This window comes from Lactuca virosa, chromosome 4, assembly GCF_052849685.1.
Source record: "Lactuca virosa cultivar CGN04683 chromosome 4, Lactuca_virosa_CGN04683_v6, whole genome shotgun sequence".
NCBI lineage: Eukaryota > Viridiplantae > Streptophyta > Magnoliopsida > Asterales > Asteraceae > Lactuca > Lactuca virosa.
In genome coordinates, this window is record NC_136429.1 from 221,007,103 (window position 1) to 221,030,447 (window position 23,345).

At 38.1% G+C, this 23,345-nt stretch overlaps 1 pseudogene; it reads right to left on the reverse strand.

The window, feature by feature from the left end:
• Positions 1–271: 271 nt before the first annotated feature.
• On the reverse strand, positions 272–2,785 carry LOC145105628 (vesicle-fusing ATPase-like; annotated as a pseudogene).
• Between the last annotated feature and the right edge of the window lie 20,560 nt (positions 2,786–23,345).

A 23,345-nucleotide genomic window follows, 5' to 3' on the forward strand; every position in this document is an offset into this window, starting at 1 on the left:
TATCTTATATTAATGACACAAGTTTATTCCATTTGATAACCAATGAAAAAAACATTAAATAAACATTGGTGAAGTTTCTAATGTTCAAAATTTTGTAACTTTTAGATTTATTGGTATTAAAACACACCTGCAACGTTTGTGCACTTAGTGCACAAATAATTTTCCTAGTTCCCATAATACCCTTGCTGCAGGTATGCACAATTCAATCTTAAATGGCTTATTTTGTTATATACTATTAAGAACACTCAAAACGCCTTCAACTGTAATCTCATTAATATGCCACATTATGGGACAAAAGTAAACCAATAAATAAAACATTCACAATCTGTGCACATTTACTAGCTTCGCTGATGCTAATCATTTATTCAGCCGAAATCTACCATTTTAGAGAGTGATAAAATTAATTTTTTTAAGTGAATAAATTGGATTTTATAAAATAATAATTTTTTTTTAAAAAAAAACTTATTATTTTCCCATAAGGGAAATCACTGCCAATGCCAACAGTAGCTGCCATTGCAGTCTCACCACTGCCACTAGGACCTTCTAGAAGAACTATGACAAGTGGACCACCTCTACTAACTTTGACTGGTTCTGCTAAGGCTAAGAGGTATCCTCACGCGTGAGAAGGGAAGAAAAAAAGCCCACGTCATTATTTAACCATTCCACAACCAACCCATTAGGTTGTGGAAATGGTGTTCACTAGTGAAGTGGTGGTGAAGAAGAGAGAGATTATAGAGAGAGATAGACACAAAGAAATTATCCACCAATCACAGCCATCGTCTTCTTCCGTAGTGGGTACCACGCCAAAAGACACCCACCCATCTTTGGGGAGGTGTTCACGCGTAGCCTACAATGCCACGTAGGCACTACGCGTAGGCTGACCCGATCCATACTGCATCGCCTAATAGCATTGTCCTTTTGAAGATGTGATCATGTTTTTGACCACATTCAAGTATTCCATTCAGTCTGCATCATTCATTTAAATTTTTATTTATTAGAAAAAATATATACAAAAAAAGTTGAGATAATTGTTATACCTGCAGCGTTCAAGGCCATCCATGGAAGCACCAAATGCAAGAATAACTTCATAAAGAGCATTCAAGAAATCATCCATGGTGACTTTTATGCTTTCCTCATCTACTTTTTTGGTAGTATCATCAAGGGTGAGCTAGCGATTCAGAGCATAAGAAACTGCACTTTTCACAACACCTTAAATTTCTGCTCACTGTAGTTCGTTGTTCTTGCAACTGTCCTCCATTAAATTACAAATCATTACATATATGATATATTTACATGTAATTATATATATATATATATATATATATATATATATATATATATATATATAAACATACCAAGTTCTTGTAAGTTGACATCTGGAGCAAGGAAAGAATTCTCTTTCATCTTGTTTGTATGAAAATTAAAAAGTGTTGGATTATTAAAATATGAAATTAACATACCTTGCAATTTGCATCAATTTCATCAAAAATGATCACATGTAAGTCACTTTGATCCCCTGTAAAAATATGAACAAAAAGTTAAAAAATGAAACAAACTTGTATAAAATTAAAGATTTTTTAATCCTATCTCGTGATCTTTGATCTTGTTCAGCATCAGCAAATAAGCCCCTTACATGTTTTTTTCAGTTTCACCAACAAATTTACTCAACACTTCAGGCCCATTTACAATCTAATTTGTGGAATCAACCAAAACAAAGAAATCAAATTAATAATATTTTTATTTCCAATATGTTTTTAATGTAAGACAAAAGGTAAATACATGCATAAAATAAAGTACCTTTGGGTATCTTCCATTTAACATCTTTCCAGTTTGACGAGCCATTAGAGTCTTCCGAGTCCCAGGTGGACCATATAACAACATTCCCTTAACATGCTTTACACCCAATCTGACACATAAAAAATCATAAAAATATTTCAAAGAAAATGTTATATAGATGAGATATTGATAGAATTATAGGACATTACTTACTTGCCACATGTGGAGGGACAACCCTACAGGAAAAAGCTCTTCTAAAGATATCTGCAAATTCATTGCTCAAACCACATATGCCCAATGATTAAAGGTTAAACTCCTTGTGCCTAAAGATATTGCTTCTAGCAGCCACACGTTGATTCACAATCTGAAAACAAAGAAAAAAATTATTGCACAACAAACAAACACAAGGGTATTTACTATTTTATTGACCAGTTATATGGAAAATAATACCTTTATCCCACTAGAGTTTGAGGCTTCAAAGACAATGTACGAATCAGATGAAAGCATGCCTCTTTCAATGTCTGTTTTGTCATGGCTTTCCACATCAACTTGGGTGACTTTGAAGATATAACCATTGCCAATAAAATCAAAAGTTACCATTTGTCCAGTTGTCATAACCTGGTTAATAAATCTTTCACATATCTTTTGAGCTAAAAAAATAGCATCAACCTTCAAAATACAAAAAAAAAAAAAGAAATCAAAATTTAGTATGGAGACATGCAATCTCAAAGCAAGAAGTTAAAAGTAGGAAATATACATGTTCTTCTTTGTTCCCTTTACAAATTCCAACTCGAGGGTAAGTAAGGCAATGTTGAAATCTTCAGGTGGGACAAACCTGAAATCATTGGCAAAAGGGATTTGTAAAGTTCTAACACATATTCAGTTCCTACAGTAGACAAAGTATAAACACATACCTGCTAACAGATACTGAATCTCTAGTAGAAACTCTTGCATGGCGTCGTTGGATGGCATTAAGACCAATTTGCCCACTTTGTATGGTATCGTAGGTAGTTTGTTTTGGTTAAGAGAAACATTAAATTGTTTTCTTATAGATAGCATGATGACAATAGTTATTTAATGCTCAAACAAATCACTTAAAATGTTAAACATATAAACAGATCACTTAAACTGTTAAACATTAATTAATAATCATATCGAGAGTGTTAGATTCATATTCGCTGTCTATTCATACATGTCCAAATTTTTTGCAGGATACATTCCAATTTTTTTACATAGGAACCACCAAATCATACAAAACCAGAAAAAGATATGTGAAGAAACGAAAAATAAATTGATTACCTGGCCGTCTGTCTTATAAGTTTTAAAGGGGATGACGAGACGCAATCAGACGAAGGAAAGCTAATGGAGAAAAGTTACGGTTCTTTGTCTGTGTGTTTTTTGATTTCTCTATGGTAAATTAGAAACAAACGAGAATCAAGATTTGCATTCCTAATATTGAGACTTGAGAGTATAAGACTAAATTAGGGCTTTATTTTTTACTATTTTAGCAGTGAGTGGGGGAGATGGTGGTTCCAGTGGGTAGAAGGAGGTGAGGCGAGTCTAATCGAGGTGGAGTAAGGTAGAGGGAATTTGAGTCGCCGATGAGGTGAGGTGAGTGTGAGGTTGGCGATGAGGTGAAGTGAGCCTCATCAAGATCGTCGGCGTTGTGAAGCGTTCGTGAGGATTGAGGATAATGGATGCGATTTTGTGAAAAAAAATCCCTAGACTTGGACGCCGCTCTGTGATAAGGATAATAGTGGATGCGCGTTTGCTAAAAAAATTATAAAATGACATTTCTAAGAGGACGCGCGTTTAAGATAAGCGCCCTCCGTGTTTCTTTTTTCTTTTTTCTTTCTTTTTTGACACTAGTTTTAGGGTACGCATAAATACGTGTCCTCTATCCTTCAAATTTTGGAAAAATGACATTATTTTTAGGACACGCAAAAAATGTGTATAATAAATCAGTGCGTGTCATTGTTCGCGTGTCATGAAAGGCCTGTTTTCTAGTAGTGGGGCCACGACGTGGCAGTCAGCCAAAGTCAACATTGACTGTTGATTTTGACCGTTGACCTTGAGGGTTAACTCTTGACTTGTGGATTTTGGCTAATCTATTAACGTCCTGAATGGTAGATTAAGGTTTTGCTTTGTGTGATTATCTACGTGGCGTTTAGCACCTGTTGTGGGATTTTGAGGACGTGTTGACTTTTGAGCTGCATTGCCAGGTGAGTTTTCTTACTATACTGTAGGAAACTAGTGATTGTATGCGCTTGTACTCTTTGTGACTCCTGTTGTATGTGTTGTATGCATGTGTGCCTGTTTGCTATATATATATATATATATATATATATATATATATATATATATATGTGGAGTGAAATAGACCTGGTACAACCTTGTGCTGACATATGAGTTGAAATAGACTCAGGGGTGAAATAGACCCGGGGGGGGGGGGGGGGAATAGACTCGGTATAGCCTTGTGCTGACATATGGGTTGAAATAGAATCGGGGGTGAAATAGACCCGATACAGCTTTGAGCTGACGTAAATGTATGGTATGCGGTATTTTAGGGAACTCACTAAGCTTCGTGCTTACGGTTTTCATTTTATGTTTCAGCTACTTCCGGATCGAAGGGGAAGAGCTCGGGATGATCGCATCGCACACACCATGACTTTTCACTTATTTGACTCTGATGTATATTGGATGATTATGGATTTCCCTTATGTTTTGATAAACACGTTTGGTTGATATTTTATTTAATATAAAAACAATTTTTTTTTGTTTTGAGACGTTACAAGTTAGTATCAGAGCCTTGGTTTGAGGGATTCATGCATACTCTCGGGTGTTTCCGAAATCAAATTGAGGATTTCGTAGATTTTTCATAAGAAGAAATGTTTTATAAAAAAAAAGTGTTATAAAAGAAAGGTGTATGGTGTATGCAATCGAACGAGCTCAAGTAAGCTTTCCCAAAATACCCATACATGTCTCTGTTATTCTTGGAATTGTGAATCGCATGCTAGATTAGGGATAAGGATCTGCTCATGATTACATGATAGAATGCTAGGAGAGAGGCCTTTATATGTCTAGTGTATGAGCTTGTAGACTTGCATGTTAGTACTGATCAGACAATGATAGGATGGCCTGTTTAGGTTATTCTTTGATTTTGATTACTCAATGCTTGAATGCTACTTGCTTTGTGCTTTTGGGAGTTCCTTCTGTAGTGTAAGACCTTTCATTCGAAGACTTATCTGTTGTCAGTGGTATGTAATTGTATCCGTAAGCTAGTTGGAGGGTGTTAGGGGGAGTTCCTTCTGTAGTTGATAGCGGAGAGTGGTGTGGTGGCAGCCTTAGAAAAACCTAGGAGGTGATCGGTGTCGAGAGCTTTGTTTTGATAAGGGTTGTTTGGATTGATAGGGAAGTAAATTGGGGGATTCGGGGCGATTCTTGAGGAAAGTACGGATAGATGTGGAAGGTAGTATGGTCCCGTACTACTGGAAGCAAGGATCCGTACTTGAGTCAAGGAAAGTCACAGTGACACCAGGAAGCTTGTAGAATGTGGAATTCTTCGAGTATATTTTGGTGGTTTGTATGGTTTATTTTCAGTATGGTGGTCACTCGAGGAGGATCTGGTAGTGGTTTTCGTACCGGTGATAGTTCGGGTTCGGGCTCTGGGGCCGAACATATGGATGATTAGATGTGGAAGTTCATTTCATGACGAATGCCTTCCACACTAGTTGTTTCCCCGAGAGGGAAAAGGTCAGACTTGCTTCCTGTCTTTTGAAAGATATAGCTCGAGATTGGTGGGAGGAGGTTGGACGTGCCTTGGGAGGCGAGGTGGTTGAGTTGATGACTTGGGAGGATTTCGTGATGAGGTTTTGGGCTGAGTTTTCACCTGTGATTGAGGTCTAGTAGTTGGTGAGGGAGTTTAAGGACCTTCGCCAAACTACTGAGACGGTGGTAGAGATCACTGCTATGTTCCGTGAGAGGGCGTTATTGGTTCCGTAGTATGTGGCGGACGAGTAGATTAAGAAGGTGAGATACCACGAGATGTTGAGGAGCGATATCAGGGTGGATGATATGGTGGCGTGAGCCAGAGAGACGGAGATTGATATGGACATGGAGAAGAAGAGGAAGTCGGATCAGGTTCAGGGTACTGACAGTTCGGGAAAGAGGCCCAAGGTTTATGATTCGAGATCGAGGGGCCAGTAGGTTCGGGGTTGTTGTGGCAAGTGCGGCAAGACGCACGATGGAGCTTATTGCGGAGGTGGTTCAGACTGCTACAAGTGCAGCAAGACTGGGCACTTTAGTCAAGATTGCACAACCACCGCCCAGGGATCGAGTCTGATTTGCTTTCATATCAATCAGGGGGGCCATAAAAGGCGGATTATCTGAGTGTAGCAGCGACAGGACCAGTTACAACACCCTCTCCGGCAACCTTGAGGATCACGGATGGCCACTAGGGCAAGGCGGAGGCGCCTGTTGTAAGGAGTAGGGCATTTCAGCTGACAACCGAGGATGCTCGTGCAGCACCAGATGTGGTGATGAGTATGTATCTTCTCCTTATCTCTTTATTTATGTTGATTTACCTACTTATATCTGTGTTTTGGTTTTAGGTTCGTTCCTTTTGAACGATACCACCTGATCCTTTGTATCTCTCACGATCAGCAAGAGGTTTGTCGATGCTCCGGGGGAGCTAGAGTATCCATTTGATGTTGAGATTGCTAATGATCGTCCTGTGTGGGTATTGAAGGTTCATTGGGGATGTATATTGGAGTTGTTTAGTGAGCGGTATCCAATCAACTTGGTTCCCATTCCCCTGCGTGAGAGCAAGGTTATTGTGGGGACGGATTGGTTGATTCCCAATGTGGAAATGATTGATTGCAAGCATCAGCTAGTGCGTATTCAAACCCCAAGTGGGGAGAGTTACTGATTCAAGGAGAGGGTGTTCAGCAGTGGCCGACTCTCTGTTCACCAGATAGGGCTAGGCGCTACCTTCAGCAGGGTTGTTCTGAATTTGTTGCTTATGTGATGGATACCCGTGAGAAGGGTAAGAAATATATGGACGATGTATTAATTGTTCGGGAGTACACGGATGTATTTGTAGAGGATTTTCCTGGAGTGCCTCCAGAGAGGCAAGTGGAGTTTCAGATTGACTTGGTTCCAGGTGCGGCTCCGATAGCCAAAGCACCTTATCGTTTATTACCTCCAGAGATGCGGGAGTTGTCTACACAAGTACATGAGTTGTTAGACAAGGGATTCATTCAACCGAGTAGTTCACCATGGGGAGCGCTGATTTTGTTTGTGAAGAAGAAATATAGGTCACATCGGATGTGTATCGACTACCGGGAGCTGCATAAGCTAACGGTGAAGAATCGTTATCCGCTCCCGAGGATTGACAATTTGTTTGACCAACTTCAGGGTGCATCTTGGTTTTCCAAGATTGATCTGCGTTTAGGTTATCATCAGATGAGAGTCAGAGAGGATGATATATAGAAGACGACCTTCCGGACTGTAACAGCCCAAAAATCCAAGGTAAAAGTTTCATTTTTATTATAATCAAAACACTATTGTACTTTGTTCAAAACATTCAAAATCCTTTCAAATAATACAAATATCATAGTCCAATCCCAAAGATCACATATTGTGGAAAACACGGGTGTATGCGCTGCGATCGTCCCGAGCTTTATCTTTTGTTACTAGAGTACCTGAAACAAAACTGAAAACCGTAAGCACAAAGCTTAGAGAGTTCCCCAAATACCACATACCATACATACAATAAACATACAGTGGGCCCTGCCCAGTCATCGGGCCCCGCCCCATCATCGGTCCCCGCCCGGTCATCGAGCTGAGCTCGGAAAGCATATAAACACATACACATGTAATATACACAACATGCAAATAGTCATCGGGCTTTGCCGGAGATCAGACCTTAGTCCAATAACATATAAACATTGGTACATGCAAGAGTCACAAAGACAACTAGCATTCTATCAACATAATATAAACATGGGCCGACATTGGTGCCTTCGACACTCTAAACCTGGTAAGGAAACTCACCTCGAATGCAGAAGCACACTGAAAGAAATCCCTAGTTGCTGCCCTGACAACTTCTCAAGCTCACAATACCAAAATATCACCCAATTAGCAATTGGGTTCCAAACCATAATCCTTACTTGGGGTAAAATGACCATTTTACCACAGGCCCAACAAGATTCATAACTAAGGCCCAAGCCCAATTCCGACAAGATCCAAAACCACAAAATCCATAAAAGCCCACTAATGTTTCAATTTTTCAAATTGGGCCTAATCCCATGCGGGCCTTATCCTAAGCCCATATTTTACAGTTCAGATTGCTTCAACCACCCCTTGGGACAAACTTGATCAAAGGAAAAGTCAAACGTCAAGGTCAACGGCCCAAGTTGACCCAACTCGTCGAGTTGTCCTTCAACTCATCGAGTTCCTCTGACAACTGCAAAGTCAGGAAGAACCTGATCCAACTCTCCATGTTATCCAATCAACTCGCCGAGTTGACCCACAACAAATCCAAAATGGGAAAAACCAAAACAACTCGCCGAGTTGGCCATCCAACTTGTCGAGTTAACCTGAGACCAAACAGCTTAATCCATAAAGCTGATATATTCGAAACTATAAACTTCTCCCACTCACATAATAACTGAAATGACCCTAAGAAGGGTAAAGTTTCCAACTTTAACCCTAAGAACCACCAAAATGGGTTCAAAACTCCAAGATGCTGATCTGACTATATGAGGCTAGATGGCCATGTAAAGTTTCCAACTTTACACTTATTCATACTTAGAAGAAGCTCGAAAGCTTAAAAGAGACCAAAAGAAGGACTTAATAAATGCATGAAGCCCTTAGGACAATAAAGTTGGCACCTCTATGCCAAAAGAGCTCAAGAGGACCATAGATCTGGAAGAATAGCACTTGGGATGTCCTTCAACCCCACCAATCACCCAAACATGGCTAAAAGCATCAAAACTTAACCTAAAAAGAGATCTAATCAAATATTAAGCAAGGATATAAATTTATACCCACAATATGCTGGAAATGATGCAAATAATCAAGATCTGAAGGCTTCTACTTGAATCATCACCTTGTACCAAGCTTCTCCTTCTCACAACACTCAAAAAGGCTTTAGGGTTTCGAGATTAGGTTTAGAGGCTGGAAATGAGGCCAACACATGGACTTAAGTTGTTTAAATAGGGTGCTAAACCCTAAAATTAGTGTTTCCTAATCAGCTCCCAACTCGTCGAGTTGGCTCCTCCAACTCACCGAGTTGTCATAATAACCCCGCGACTAAAACAACTTCTACTCGACGAGTCGAGGCTCCTCAACTCATCGAGTAGACCCAATAAATCCTCCTGATTCTTCATCTTCAACTCGTCGAGTTGGCTCATCCAACTCACCGAGTTCAACTTGAAATTGGCATAATTCCACAATTAACCTTCTAGATTCCGGGTGTTACAACTCTCCCCTACTTAAATTAGATTTCGTCCTTGAAATTGCTCCTTGCTGCCACTCATAACAAAACAATCCACCTGCGGGACATAATCGAAATTCTGCGCATAAGACAATCTTCTCCAGACAACCAGAATCCTAAATCGAAACTTTTATCTCGAAGATAACATCCAACCTTCAGCCCCTTCAAACCACTTATACCTTTCTAAGACGTAAAATCTATAATGGTCTGACTCCCCGGCAGACCACTCATGCTGAAACAACTCCATGCCCAACTCTCAACGAATAACCGACCGATCCTAACACTTCCAATCCCGAACACACCACAGCCTATCCAAATTTACTGAAACCGCCCTTCGAATAGTTCTTCCAACCTGATGAAGAACAAATCCTCAATCTCTCAATAAAACCAATTCTATATCACTTGAAACCCAAAACCTAAGTCTCCATTGTCTGACTCCCTGTCAGACTTCTCACACCGAACCGTCACCATGCCGATCTCATAGAGTTCATTCCAAAAAAATGCTTTTGATCCCTGAAGACATCGATGCTTCAAAGGTAAACAAAGTCACTGACCATATATATATACATAACACTTATACCCGACATCAGGTTCAGATAATCCTTTGAGTAGAAGATTCATCCCTGCAACGGTTAGACTCAGACGAGAGCTGTGCAACAGGGCCAAATCAAGTACTATGAGATTACTTAATCCCGCAGCGAGTGATTTAGCATCTCCCAATCACCCAATTACTTCACACACACACACACGAGACCCAATCACTAATACTGCTCGAAACACTGATGCCGCCCGAAACACTAAAACTGACTAAAACAAAAAAACCGCCCAAAACATTGAAACTGCCTGAAACACATAAATTGACTGAAACACTAAAACTGCCCGAAACACTAAAATCGCCCGAACACTAAAACTGCCTGAAACACTAAAGCTACCCGAAACACTAAAACCGCCCGAAACAACATGCTGCTTCCTGGCTGCTTTCCAAAATCCACCGAGGCCTCCCTGGTCCCAATTCGTCAGCCAGTCATCTGAAATACCTGGTTCCAGCCCGATTGCTAAGCCAAAAGACTCCCACAGTCACCCCTCGCGACTTCTGACAGAAAGCCTCACAAGCAATAACTACCCAAACCATCTCGACACTAACCTAATGCTAAACTGAACGCTACAGGACCAACTGCAGTCTTTCCTCATACCCGGTCTCCCACGACCTACCATATCCTGATTCCAAACATATTGTGGCCCTCCTACAGCCTTGCAAACCGACCCGCTCTGGCCTAAACCATCCAAAGGAAATCGCGAGCAAAACACAGGTTTGCTACAATCTCACCACTGAACAAGGACCGGTGAATGCTACGGGCCACCTACAGTCTTACAATACTTCCACTTTGTTGGATTAGGTGTCTAAGCGTATAACTATAATTAGTATGTACTTGACCCGATAGTAGCATGGTCCATTTTGGGTTGCATTCATCAGAACAATTTGATAGGATGGATATTTGAGAAAGAGGTTATTTGTGATTTATTAACATATTATAAGTTTAATATATTAATTGAGAAATTATATTATTTAATTAGTATTGATCAAGAATTAATTTGGAATTAATTTTGTGATCAAAAGAGACTAATTAAATTAACGGGGACTGATTATGTAAATCAGTGATACATATGGTTTGGACTAATGATCCATGATTGATTTGTGGTGGACTTAACTTATGAAATAGTCAATAAAGTGTTGATCCAAATCAATTGTTGGATCATAAGCCTAAGTGTAAGAATTAGGGTTTACACATGACTCTTGGAATTCTACACTATATATATGTAACCGTTTAGCCAAAATCGGATACACAAGTGTTCTAAGAAGCATATAGCCGATTTTGGTGTTCCAACCTCTATCTCATAATCCTCAAATTGTTGGTGGTGTTTTGTGAAACATTTGAGGCATCACACTTGAGGTGCTAAGCTCTTGAAAGGCCAAAACTCTACAAGCTACGATAAGAGGTAATCTTCGAACTAGTTTTTTATGATTCAAATATCAAATGTGTATGCTAGTTAGGCTTCATGCTTTGGAAAATGAAATTACATGTATAATTAGAGAAAACTTAGATCCAAAGCATCTAGGGTTGTATGTGCACCATAGGAGTGTTATAGTACTTAAAACCCATTAGTGGTATCAGAGCCTAGGGTGTTTTCTATTATATTGATGCAATTGTTTGATTTTCAAAGCTGAAAATTGACATTTATGGCCACTGACTGTTGGACTCGACGAGTCCTATGATTGGAGTCGACGAGTTGGATGATCTGGTGGTGAACTCGGGGAGTCCATTTCCTGACTCGACGAGTTGGATCATCAGATGGCAGTTTTTCCGAGTTTTTGGCCTGTTTTGGATTAGGATCATTACCACAAACTGTTTTGGTTCATAAAATTCGATTTTACTGATATGGTAATGATTATCCCCATCCAATAACATGATGATTGTCAAATTTTAAGATAATTACTTGATTTTGTAAAAACTAATTATTTGTAGAATTTGAAATTATCTTGCTATATGAATTAAATTAGGTCAAATTGGTAAATGATAAATTATTTGATAATTGTATTAGTTTAAAATTTGATCTAAATGTTATTGAAGAGTTTCATAACTTGTCATCAAGTTATGGAATGTGAAAAGTCTCATTCATGAAACTTTAAACCCATAAGTTATGGAATTCAAAGAGACTTGAAGAGTTACAAAACCTGCCCTCAAGTTTTGGAACTTGAAAAGTCTCATTTATGAAACTTTAATTCTAAACCCTAGAATTTTAAAAAGTTTAAAATTCAACCCTTATATTATTATAACATTAAAAGTTTAATACTTATATAAATGTATAAGACAAGTTTGTCTTACCGTTAGTAGGCATCACTCACGAAGCTAGTCTATAAGGTGTGTTTAAGGAAGCGCCCTATAATATGACCGCCATTGGGTATCCACTCTTACCCACTGCACTCTTGACTAGTGGAGGGTCGTTAGCCGAACGGGTAGGATAGGACATTAATCCTCATTAATAAGTATAATCATATTATAAAGTAACTAAACTTTTATAAATTCCCAATCTTAGTTACTTTAGGAAAAATGTGAAAATGGTTCTATTCCAAGAAATTGCACTTTCCACCATGCCAAGTCATTAGTGGAGCGTGTGTAGTTAACCGGCACACTAATTTGGGACTAACAAGGGTGGAAAAGGGTAGCTTGATGTTTATCATAGATCAATGGAGCGTGTGTGGTTAGCCGGCACATTTATTAGGTGATAAGCAACATCAAGAGTACCAAGCACATTTTCATGGTTATTCACACCTTGTTTGTGATCCTCGGTATCTCAGTCACAAACTTGAAGGGCATAATCGAGATTTATACATGTCATTGAAAAGGTTCAATGAATCTCAAAGAATCTAGGAATTTCAATTCATTTAAAACTTAATCTTCATTTTCATTTTTCATGGTGGAAATTGGTAAATCGTCATTTACCTACCTTCAAATATTTTGCAATTGGATTACGGCATCCCTCTTCCGAATTGTGAAATATTGTGTTGGGTCCTAAAATTAATATTTCATTTGGGTGTTATATTAAGGATCCTTATGTAATCTAAACTTTGTCTTTCTTTTTAGATGTCTACTTCAAACACTGCTTCAAACCCAAACTCTTCCGGCTCCTTCTCCCTCATGAACTTATGTGGGAGGGTCATCTTAGATGGATCAAACTTCAATCACTGGATTCGAAACATTCGCATGGCCATTCAATACGATGAAAATGAGTATGTTATCGATAAAGAGAAAAAGGAGATTGATGAAAACACTGCCACTCCTGAACAGATTGCTGAATATAAGGTCATGAGAGGGACACGACAAAGGTGTCGTGTATCATGATTGCTACCATGACTACTGAGCTTCAAAAGTACTATGAGGACTTTTGGCCTTATGAAATGCACCAAGATTTGATGGAAAGGTACCATCAAAGTGCTCGGCAGGAAAGGTATGAAATCATTTCCTCCATGATCACTACCATGTGAAGGATGGATAGTCCATCACGACCCACTTGAAAAAAGATGCAAAGGTTTGTGGACTGCTTGCTGAAGCTGAATATCAACTTTGATGACGAGTTGGCCATTGACATTATCCTACACTCTTCTCCTTCTTGTTATGATCAGTTTCGTATGACTTATTATATGAACAAGGAGGAGGTCACTCTAAGCAAGCTTCAAGGTCTTTTGAGAACTGCTGAAAGCAGTTTGAAAGGCAAGTCTATGGTACCTACTCCAACTACTACTTCCCCTGTCTTGGCAATTGGACATGGGAAGGGAAAGAAGAGGAAGGCTCCTTCTAAAAGCCACAAGGGAAAGTCCCATGATGGATCCTCTTCTAGTGGGACCAAAGTTGGTTCTGCTAAACCCTTTTCCAAACCAAAGGAAGCAGAGTACTTCCATTGTCATGAAAAAGGTCACTGGAAACGAAGCTGCCCTAAATACTTGCAGGACATAAAGGATGGGAAGATCAAACCCACCTTCGCAGGTATTTACACTATTCTATCTAATAACTCATCACATGCTAATTCTTGGGTCCGTGATACAGGATGTGGCTTTTACATTTGTTCTGATATGCAGGGTCTAAAAAGAAGTAGGGATGTGGACCACGGGAAGATGAACTTGATCATGGGAAATAGGAAAGTGCCGCCTGTCACTAAGATTGGAGTTTATTCTTTATTGCTTAGTTGTGGGTTAAATTTAGAGTTGAATAATTGTTGCTAGTAGCCAGATATGGCAAGAGACATTATTTCTTTTCATGGTTTTTATAAACAAGGTTTTACATTTTCGTTTAATAATGAGATTGGTGGTATTAATGCTTATTATAATGGTAAATTTTATTTTGAAGCATTGGCTTGTAATGGTATATATGAAACTGTGATGGTTGTAGATAATTTAGGAAATAATGTGTTGCATATCGATTCGTACAATGGTTTGGCTAAAGCATTCTTGTGGCATTGTCGTCTTGGACATGTCAACAAGAAGCGCATAGCCCAACTCCAAAAAGATGGAGTGTTGGAGTCATTTGACTTAAACTCGGATGACACATGCGAATCTTGTTTGCTTGGAAAGATTACCAAGTCACCCTTCACTGGTTCATGTGAAAGGGGTGAGGGTTTGTTGGATCTCATACACACCGATGTGTGTAGACCCTTCAGATCCACCACAAGGGATGCTAACCGCTTCTCTGTGACTTTTACCGATGATTATAGCTGATATGGGTATATCTGCTTAATCAAACATAATTCAGACACCTTTGAAAAGTTCAAAGAGTTTTAACAAGAAGTGGGGAATCAGCTGGGCAGGAAGATAAAGATGCTCCGATCCGATCGAGGTGGTGAGTATCTTAGTATCGAGTTCCACGACTATCTTAATAAATGTGGAATTGTTTCACAATTGACGACGCCTAGGAAACCGCAGCTTAATGGTGTGGGTGAAAGGAGTAATCGAACCTTGTTGGATATGGTTCGTTCCATGATGACTCGAGCTTCATTACCTATCTCATTATAAGGGTATGCCTTAGAGACTGCCGCCCATATCCTTAATCTAGTCCCAACTAAGAAGGTTGCCAAAACACCTCACGAGATGTGGACATGGAAGGTTCCCTCATTGGCACATGTCAAGGTTTGGGGTTGTAAGGCTTTCGTAAGACGAGAGACTCACGACAAGCTCGAACCTCGTAATGAGCGTTGCATTTTCATCGGCTACCCATAGAAATCCTTTGGATATCTCTTCTATAGACCGAGTGACAATTTTGTCTTCGTTGCGAGGAGAGGAGTTTTCCGCGAAAGAGAACTCATATGCCAAGAGGACAGTGGGAGGCAAATTGACCTTGAAGAGCTTCAAGAGTTAAGTGATGAAGGAACCTCAAACACTAGCACTCAACCTGAGGAGGAAACTCATGTTGAACCTATTGACGAGTCCTTACCTCTGAGACGTTTCAGTAGAGTTAGAATGGCACCTGAGTTTTATGGTTTCCATATTACTATTGAAGGTGATACGTTTATCAATGATAGTACACTGGTAAATTTGGACGAACCTAACAACTACAAGGAAGCCATGGCAGGCCCCGACTCTGCAAAATGGAAAGATGCAATGGACAACGAGATTCAGTCCATGTATGATAATCAAGTTTGGAACTTGGTTGACAATGTACTGATGAGTTATGAGCATAACATCATTCCTATGGTGTTCATGCAACCCTAATTGCTTTGATCTAGGTTTTTCGAATTAAACATACAACATTGAATACCAAAGAAATAAACCCTAATCGACTAGCATACAAATCTGAAATTGACATATGATTAGGGTTAGAATCATTACCTTGATTGTTATGTAGCAATAACAATCACAAACCTCCTTGATCTTGACTTCTGAAAGCTTAGTGCCTCAAATGTTGCACCTCTAATGGAGTGACAAACACCACTAGCAACAAGACGACTTAGGAGAGGGAGGAGGAGGCACCATAAACTTCTAGGGTTCTCTTAGAAGTGTTAGCCACATTTTCGGGAGCCTTAGGGGTCCTTATATAGTTGGGGCTATTAGGGTTTTCAACTTGCAAACCCTAATTCAGCTTCTTAGGCCCTAAGCAGCCCAAAGATCCTTCTAGAAGGCCCCTATGGACGATTTCTATATGGACTCTCATATAGAATTCGTCCATTGCTTCCTTATGGATCTTAAGCCCAACTCTGTAACTATCTTATAATTACAGTATCAGTCCCTTTAATTTAATTAATCTCTTTTGACCACAAAATTAATTATAAATTAATTCTTGATCAATATTAATTAAACAATATGATTTCTCTTTTAATATATTATTCATATAATATATTAATAAATCATAATTAATCCTCTTTCTCGTTAGTTCATCCTATCAGTTGCTATGGTGAAGGCAACCCAAAAGGACCATGCTCATAATCGGGTCAAGTACATACCAAAATAGTTATGGGCTTAGACACCTAATCCAACAGTCTCCCACTTGGATAAGTCTAATAACTATTTTGCATATGACTTCAGAACCTGATCAGCAATCCTAGATTTCAAAATCTGCTGTCGAAATCTGATCATATCAGAAACGTGTCCTTTAGATAAGGGATCATATATTCCTCCATTCTAGATATCGTATGAACTGAGACATGGATTTAAATCATACTCTATGTTCATGTGTTGTTCCCGATTTCCAATTTATGATGACTGACAACAGACTACAATTGAACACATCAACTTAGTCCCGGCTTGGCCAAGCGCTTAGGGTGTCATCGCTAAATTATCGAGGGGCCCACAGATATTGCTTTTATCCCACTTTGGGTAAAAGGAACGGATAAACTTCGACTCAAATGCTCGCTTGTACTTACTCGTCAAATCACACACAACAATATGTTTTATAACACCAAGTTACTGGTGCGTTTACATATTATCAATGTGCCACCGACTTGTAAATTACAACTCACACGTCTCGGTTTCAAGAATATAAGATATTATCGTCTCACTAATCACTCGTGATAAAATCCATGAAGTGATTCAAGTGAGCGTGGGTTTAATCCAATACTCAAATCTTATTTCAGGAGCACTCATGAACACTGCAGCAGACTTTTGCTATGTCTAAAACTCTTTAGACAATCTACAGTCGGATTCATAACAGTCTTCTTTCATACCCACTTCCAAAGTATGATCGACTGTGGATGGTTTAAATAATCTTATTATTCGGGAAGTCAAAACATGCAAAGTGAAACACAAGAACAATACTAATCGTATATGGCCCCAAACTTTTGACTATAAATAAAACACCTTTATTTAATCACCATATTGATTACTCATTATTCATTGCATAATGTTTCGGATAATCAACTTATTACTTGAATTATAACAACATTTGTCCCATGCTCCACGCATGCACACTATGTTTACCTATGGTCCTTACTTTGTGAAATAGATCAATTGGACACATTTCCAATGATACTCATTTCACAACTCCTATTCCTTGTCATATGTGTAAGAATGCCAAATTCTTGCCACTATTAGAATATGTTAGATTCTAACATTTTATGCAACGATCCTTTCGTAATGTCACATCACCAAAGCCACCAAGACTTTGCCAATGATATTACAAAGTGCTCTATTGGAGATTGTTACAAGGCAATTCCATAGATACGAAGTCTCACATTCAAAGTACATTCCTTTGAACATCCTTCCTGCATAAAAGTTTCTAATCTAGACATATATTCTTGATATCCAACTCCTATTTATGAAAACAATTCCATATTTTCCATATGACAACTCATTCTAAATAGAATTATATCTATTCATAATAATTTCGATATGTTCCATCCAATACTCTACTTCCAACTGCCTAACAGTGATCAATCCTTGGCGAACCTCAGATTATTCTTGATAGTTTTTTAATTAATTTCAGTCACATTTGGTTCTGGTCCTTTTTCCCTCTTAATGCCATAGACATTTGGAAAATCAGAACGGTCAAATATTACAGCATGTGCGATCGATCCTATGCCCGAAGCGTATGGGATACGATACGCAATGAAAACATGATACTTTACCAGTCTCTTGCCATAATATTGCCATATATAGGATTCCTTTATGTTGAATCTTTTCAACATAACATCCATATATATCTTTTTGACTAAATTTGATTAAAAATTCTCGATCTAAGCTTTTAGATTTGAAATGAAGTATAATATTCTCTCCCTTAATTATAGCAAAACATCCTTTCAACCCCTGCAACTTTGCAAAGTGAAACTTTTGTTTTCTATAATTAATATTGCTAACTTGCAATATAATAATCATGCTCCCACTAACATGATAATTATTACTTTACTAGCATAACACTTATACTCCCACTAGCTTTGACATGTACTCAGAAAATAGCTGGACTTCTAGAAATCAATACTTATTGATTTCCTTGAAGAAAGTTCATATTTCTGATACGAGATGCTACGATAAGCCTTTATCTAAGCTTCTCAAACTCATACACCTTTCCTTAGATAGCTCACATGTGTGTCTAAAAAATTTCAGAACTTACAACAATAAGTCTTAATTGTTCAAACTATTTGCCAAATATCACAATTCGAACTATGAAGAGGGATGCCGTAATCATAATCGAATTTGAGAATGCAATTTACAAAATCGCTATCTCCTTAAAATCTTCCTAGTGAAAGAGTTTCCTCACAATCATTTTCATGAAGTGGAGAGAAACCTTATCACTTAGATTTTATGGTGTATGTGTTCCTATCCATGTGAATCTGTCATAACCATAGTCACAAGACAAGGTCAGTGACAAATCCAAACTCATATGGACTGAACTTGTTCAATCTTGATTTATTGCCACCTGGTACCAGAAGGGCCTACAATTGCTTCCAAGTTGTTATGCAAACAACTGAGAACTCATAGGGCTCACATGCATAGTCAACTTTACTGGAATGGGCATAGAAACAAAATATGTCAACACGATAGGTTACAAACCTCAAGTCGTGTGCTAGTGTTTGATCAATTCTTGAAGTTTTTCAAGGCAATTAAGACTCCCACTGACCTCTTGACATATAAGATTCCCTTGTCAAGAAACATTTCTTGACAAAAAATATTCAGGAGTTAGTGAGGATTCTTATCAAGACAAACACTACACACAATTGGTCTTAGTTGGTATTTATCTTATCCAAGACATCACAACTTACCAATTTCAAACGTGCAAGAGTAAGACAAACATTTTTATACTCCACATTTGATGAGTGTGTTAAAAACTTCTTAAGGTGTGTCACTCAAGTCACAATCTTGGAGTATGACTCTAAGACTTGATTTTGGAACGAAGTATGACTCGTCCTTTTGATTTAACCATTTTAACAATTTTCCGATTCTTCTTCTTAGCCATACTAGTGCACTAACGTATCCTTAGAGGATCAATTGTGATATGGTTTCATAATCAATAAGACGGTCATAAAACATGATACTAAAGTACTCTCCCATATTTTCAGATTGGAGAAACTTTTATCTTTCTGCCTAATTGATTCTTCTTATCCGTTCTCCCATTCATTGAAACTTTTCAATGATTCAGAATTACAATTAATCTTGTAAGCATAACCACATTTACTATACTTTTAGTAAATCATGACGAATAATCTTATTGTTATTTGTGGTGGACGCGACCAGTGCACAACATTGCGTACCAGATCTCCTAGTCTTTCACTTGACTCACATACTTATGTGAACAAGGAATTAATCTTAATTTTCTAAGTACCAAGATTTCCATACATCACATGACTCAAATCATATGATTCCAAGCTTCTGTCCAATTGAAACTTGGGCGATGGGAATCTTTCCTTACTTAGCAAATTACGACACTACCATAAATAACACAACTAAGAATCACATCCACTTAATATTGCTTATAATAGAAACACACAAGCATCAATTTTCACAAATTACATTGCAAGGAGATATAAATAAGAGAAAACTCAAAATTTATTTTATTTATAAAAGGTGCGGAAAACTTGTCCTTACAACGCAAATTCGAATGAAAACTATGCTATTACGTATTCCTAAGCAATTTATCATAACTCTAAGCAGCAGCTCAAAAATCCGATCATCGAATCATGTGATCGAAATCCATTTCTTCGCGATCAGACTCGGCTCACTTCTTCTTTTAAGCTTCCTTTCTTTTATTCGATCCTACAAAACATCAAAATGTAATCTTATCACATCATGTATTAAGAATCTAAAATAGAAAACTTAATAGAGTTAGATAGTGGATTTTACCTGAAGCAGAGTCATACATCTTGACTCTCCCATCTCTTAGATCTCTCAGGTAGTCAGGGCAGCTTCGTAACCAATGCCCCCTCTTTTGGCAGTAGAAACATATGGATTCTTCTGGAAGGGTACACGGGACTATTTCAGACTCAACCTTTCTCTTGCGTAGAGAAAACTTTTCTGGACTTCCAATGTTGCCATTTCCCATAGAAGGATGGGACATTGATTTACCAGACAAATTTGCTTGACCAGTGCGCCAAATCATCGTTGATTCAGCAGCAATAAGCAAATAGTCAAATCAATAAGGGTCACGTCGTCGTTCATTATATAGTACTCTCCAATGAACTTACTATATGATTCGGGAAGTGACTGAAGAACCAAGTCAACAGCCAACTTCCTTGAGACATCGACACCCAACTTTCCCAATCTATCAATATGCAACTTCATATCCAAGACATGAGCACATACAGACTTTCCATCTTTGTGTCTTTTTGCCAATAGGGCTTGAGTGACCTTGAACTTTTCAAGTCTTCGAACACGTGGGTCAGGGATAATTATTGGAGGAGGTGGAGGAAGTGAAGAATGATTTCCATTTCCACAATCCAATCGTGGAACATCATCTTCAAGCGGAAAACATTTTCCAACGGATTCAGGAAGACCATAGTTGTTAGATTTTGACATCTACAAAACGGGAGAAATTCAAGTTAGTTGATAAAATCCTAAATATAGCACCCAAATGAAATATTGAGGCTAGGATTCAACACGATATTCTAAAATTTGGAAGAGGGATGTTGTAATCCAAATTGCAGAACATTTGAAGGTAGGTAAATGACGATTTACCAATTTCCACCATGAAAAACGAAAAATTGAAAATTAGGTTTTAAATGAATTAAAACTCCTAGATCCTTTGAGATTCATTGAACTTTTCAGTGGCATGTTTAAATCTCGATTGTGCCCTTGAAGTTTGTGACTGGGATGCCGAGGATCACAAACAAGGTGTGGATAACCATGCAAATTAGCTTGCTACTCTCGAGGATGTCATCACCTAATCAATGTGCCGGTTAACCACGCACGCTCCATTGATCTATGATAATCTACGAGCTACCCATTGCCATCCTTCATTGGCCCCATATTAGTGTGTCGGTTAACCACACATGCTCCACTAACGACCAACACGGTGCAATGTGCAATTTCATGGATTAGCACCAACTCCACATTTTTCCAAAAGCAACTAAGATTTGGGAATTTATAAGAGTGTTTAGTTACTTCGTACTTCATTATACTTCTAATGGAAGGTTGTGTCCTATCCTACCCGTTCGGCTAACGACCCTCCACTAGTCAAGAGTGCGGTGGGTAAGAGTGAATACTCATTCAATCGCCATTTTATAGGCAATTTCCTTAAACACCCCTTAAAGACCAGCTTCGTGAATGATGCCTACTAACAGTAAGACTGAGTCTTTACTCATACATATATAATATTAGACTTTTAATTTTATATATAGTCTAAGGATGTATTTTACACTTTTAAAATACTAGATGGTCTAATTCAATAAATTATACTTTTAATTTAATTAAATTTAAACCATATCATTATGGATTTATTAACTCTCTTTTAATTATACACTTAATTATAATAAAGCCATAAGGGTGTAATTTGAAGTTTTCAAAATACTAGGGTCTTAGAATTTAATATTTTAAAATTAATACCTTTTAATTAAATTTTAAATACCAAAACTTGAGGACAAGTTTTTGAAACCTTTCAAAACATTAGGGTTTAACTATTTAAATTTCAAAACTAAAACCTTTTAAGTTCAAATTTAAACTATAAAACCTAAAGGGTGTAAATTGAAACTTTTCAAAGTTACTAGGTCAAATATTTGACTTATAATAATCCTATATTATCCATATTTAACCAAATCCATAAATTTTGATAAGGATAATCATTCCAAACATAAAAAATCGATTTTAGGGAATAAAAATGAGTTTTGGTACTTATCCTTAATAAAATCTGCTCAAAAAATCGAAAATCCCGGCAACAGCACCCTGGACTCGCCGAGTCCACTGATGGACTCGCCAAGTTCAGGCAACTCGCCGAGTCCACTAATGGACTCGCCGACTCGGCGGCGCAGACAGCAAAAATTCGACTTTTTGATCATTTGGCAGTTCACTTTTGCATCTATTCAACTAGAAAAACGACCTAGGCTCTGATACCACTGATGGGTTATGATCATAACATCATTCCTATGGTGTTCATGCAACCCTAATTGCTTTGATCTAGGTTTTTCTAATTAAACATACAACATTGAATACCAAAGAAATAAACCCTAATTGACTAGCATACAAATCTGAAATTGACATATGATTAGGGTTAGAATCATTACCTTGATTGTTATGTAGCAATAACAATCGCAAACCTCCTTGATCTTGACTTCTGAAAGATTAGTGCCTCAAATGTTGCACCTCTAATGGAGTCACAAACACCACTAGCAACAAGACGACTTAGGAGAGGGAGGAGGAGGGACCAAAAACGTCTAGGGTTCTCTTAGAAGTGTTAGCCACGTTTTTTGGAGCCTTAGGGGTCCTTGTATAGTTGGGGCTATTAGGGTTTTCAACTTGCAAACCCTAATCCAGCTGCTTAGGCCCTGAGCAGCCCAAAGATCCTTCCAGAAGGCCCCTATGGACGATTTCTATATGGACTCTCATATAGAATTCGTCCATTGCTTCCTTATGGATCTTAAGCCCAACTCTATAACTATCTTATAATTACAGTATCAGTCCCTTTAATTTAATTAATCTCTTTTGACCACAAAATTAATTATAAGTTAATTCTTGATCAATATTAATTAAACAATATGGTTTCTATTTTAATATATTATTCATATAATATATTAATAAATCATAATTAATCCTCTTTCTCCTTAGTTCATCTTATCAGTTGTTATGGAGAAGGCAACCCAAAAGGACCATGCTCATAATCGGGTCAAGTACATACCAAAATAGTTATCGGCTTAGACACCTAATCCAACATGTACCAGGTCGTAAGACGGTCAGGTGCAAATGGCTCTTCAAGAAGAAGACCGAAATGGATGGGAAAGTACACACTTATAAGGCGCGCTTGGTTGCGAAGGGCTTTACTCAAACTCCTGGAGTTGACTATGACGAGACCTTCTCACCAGTAGCGAAGAGTAAATATATAAGGGTTATGCTAGCCATAGCTGCATTTCATGATTATGAAATATGGAAAATGGATGTCAAAACCGC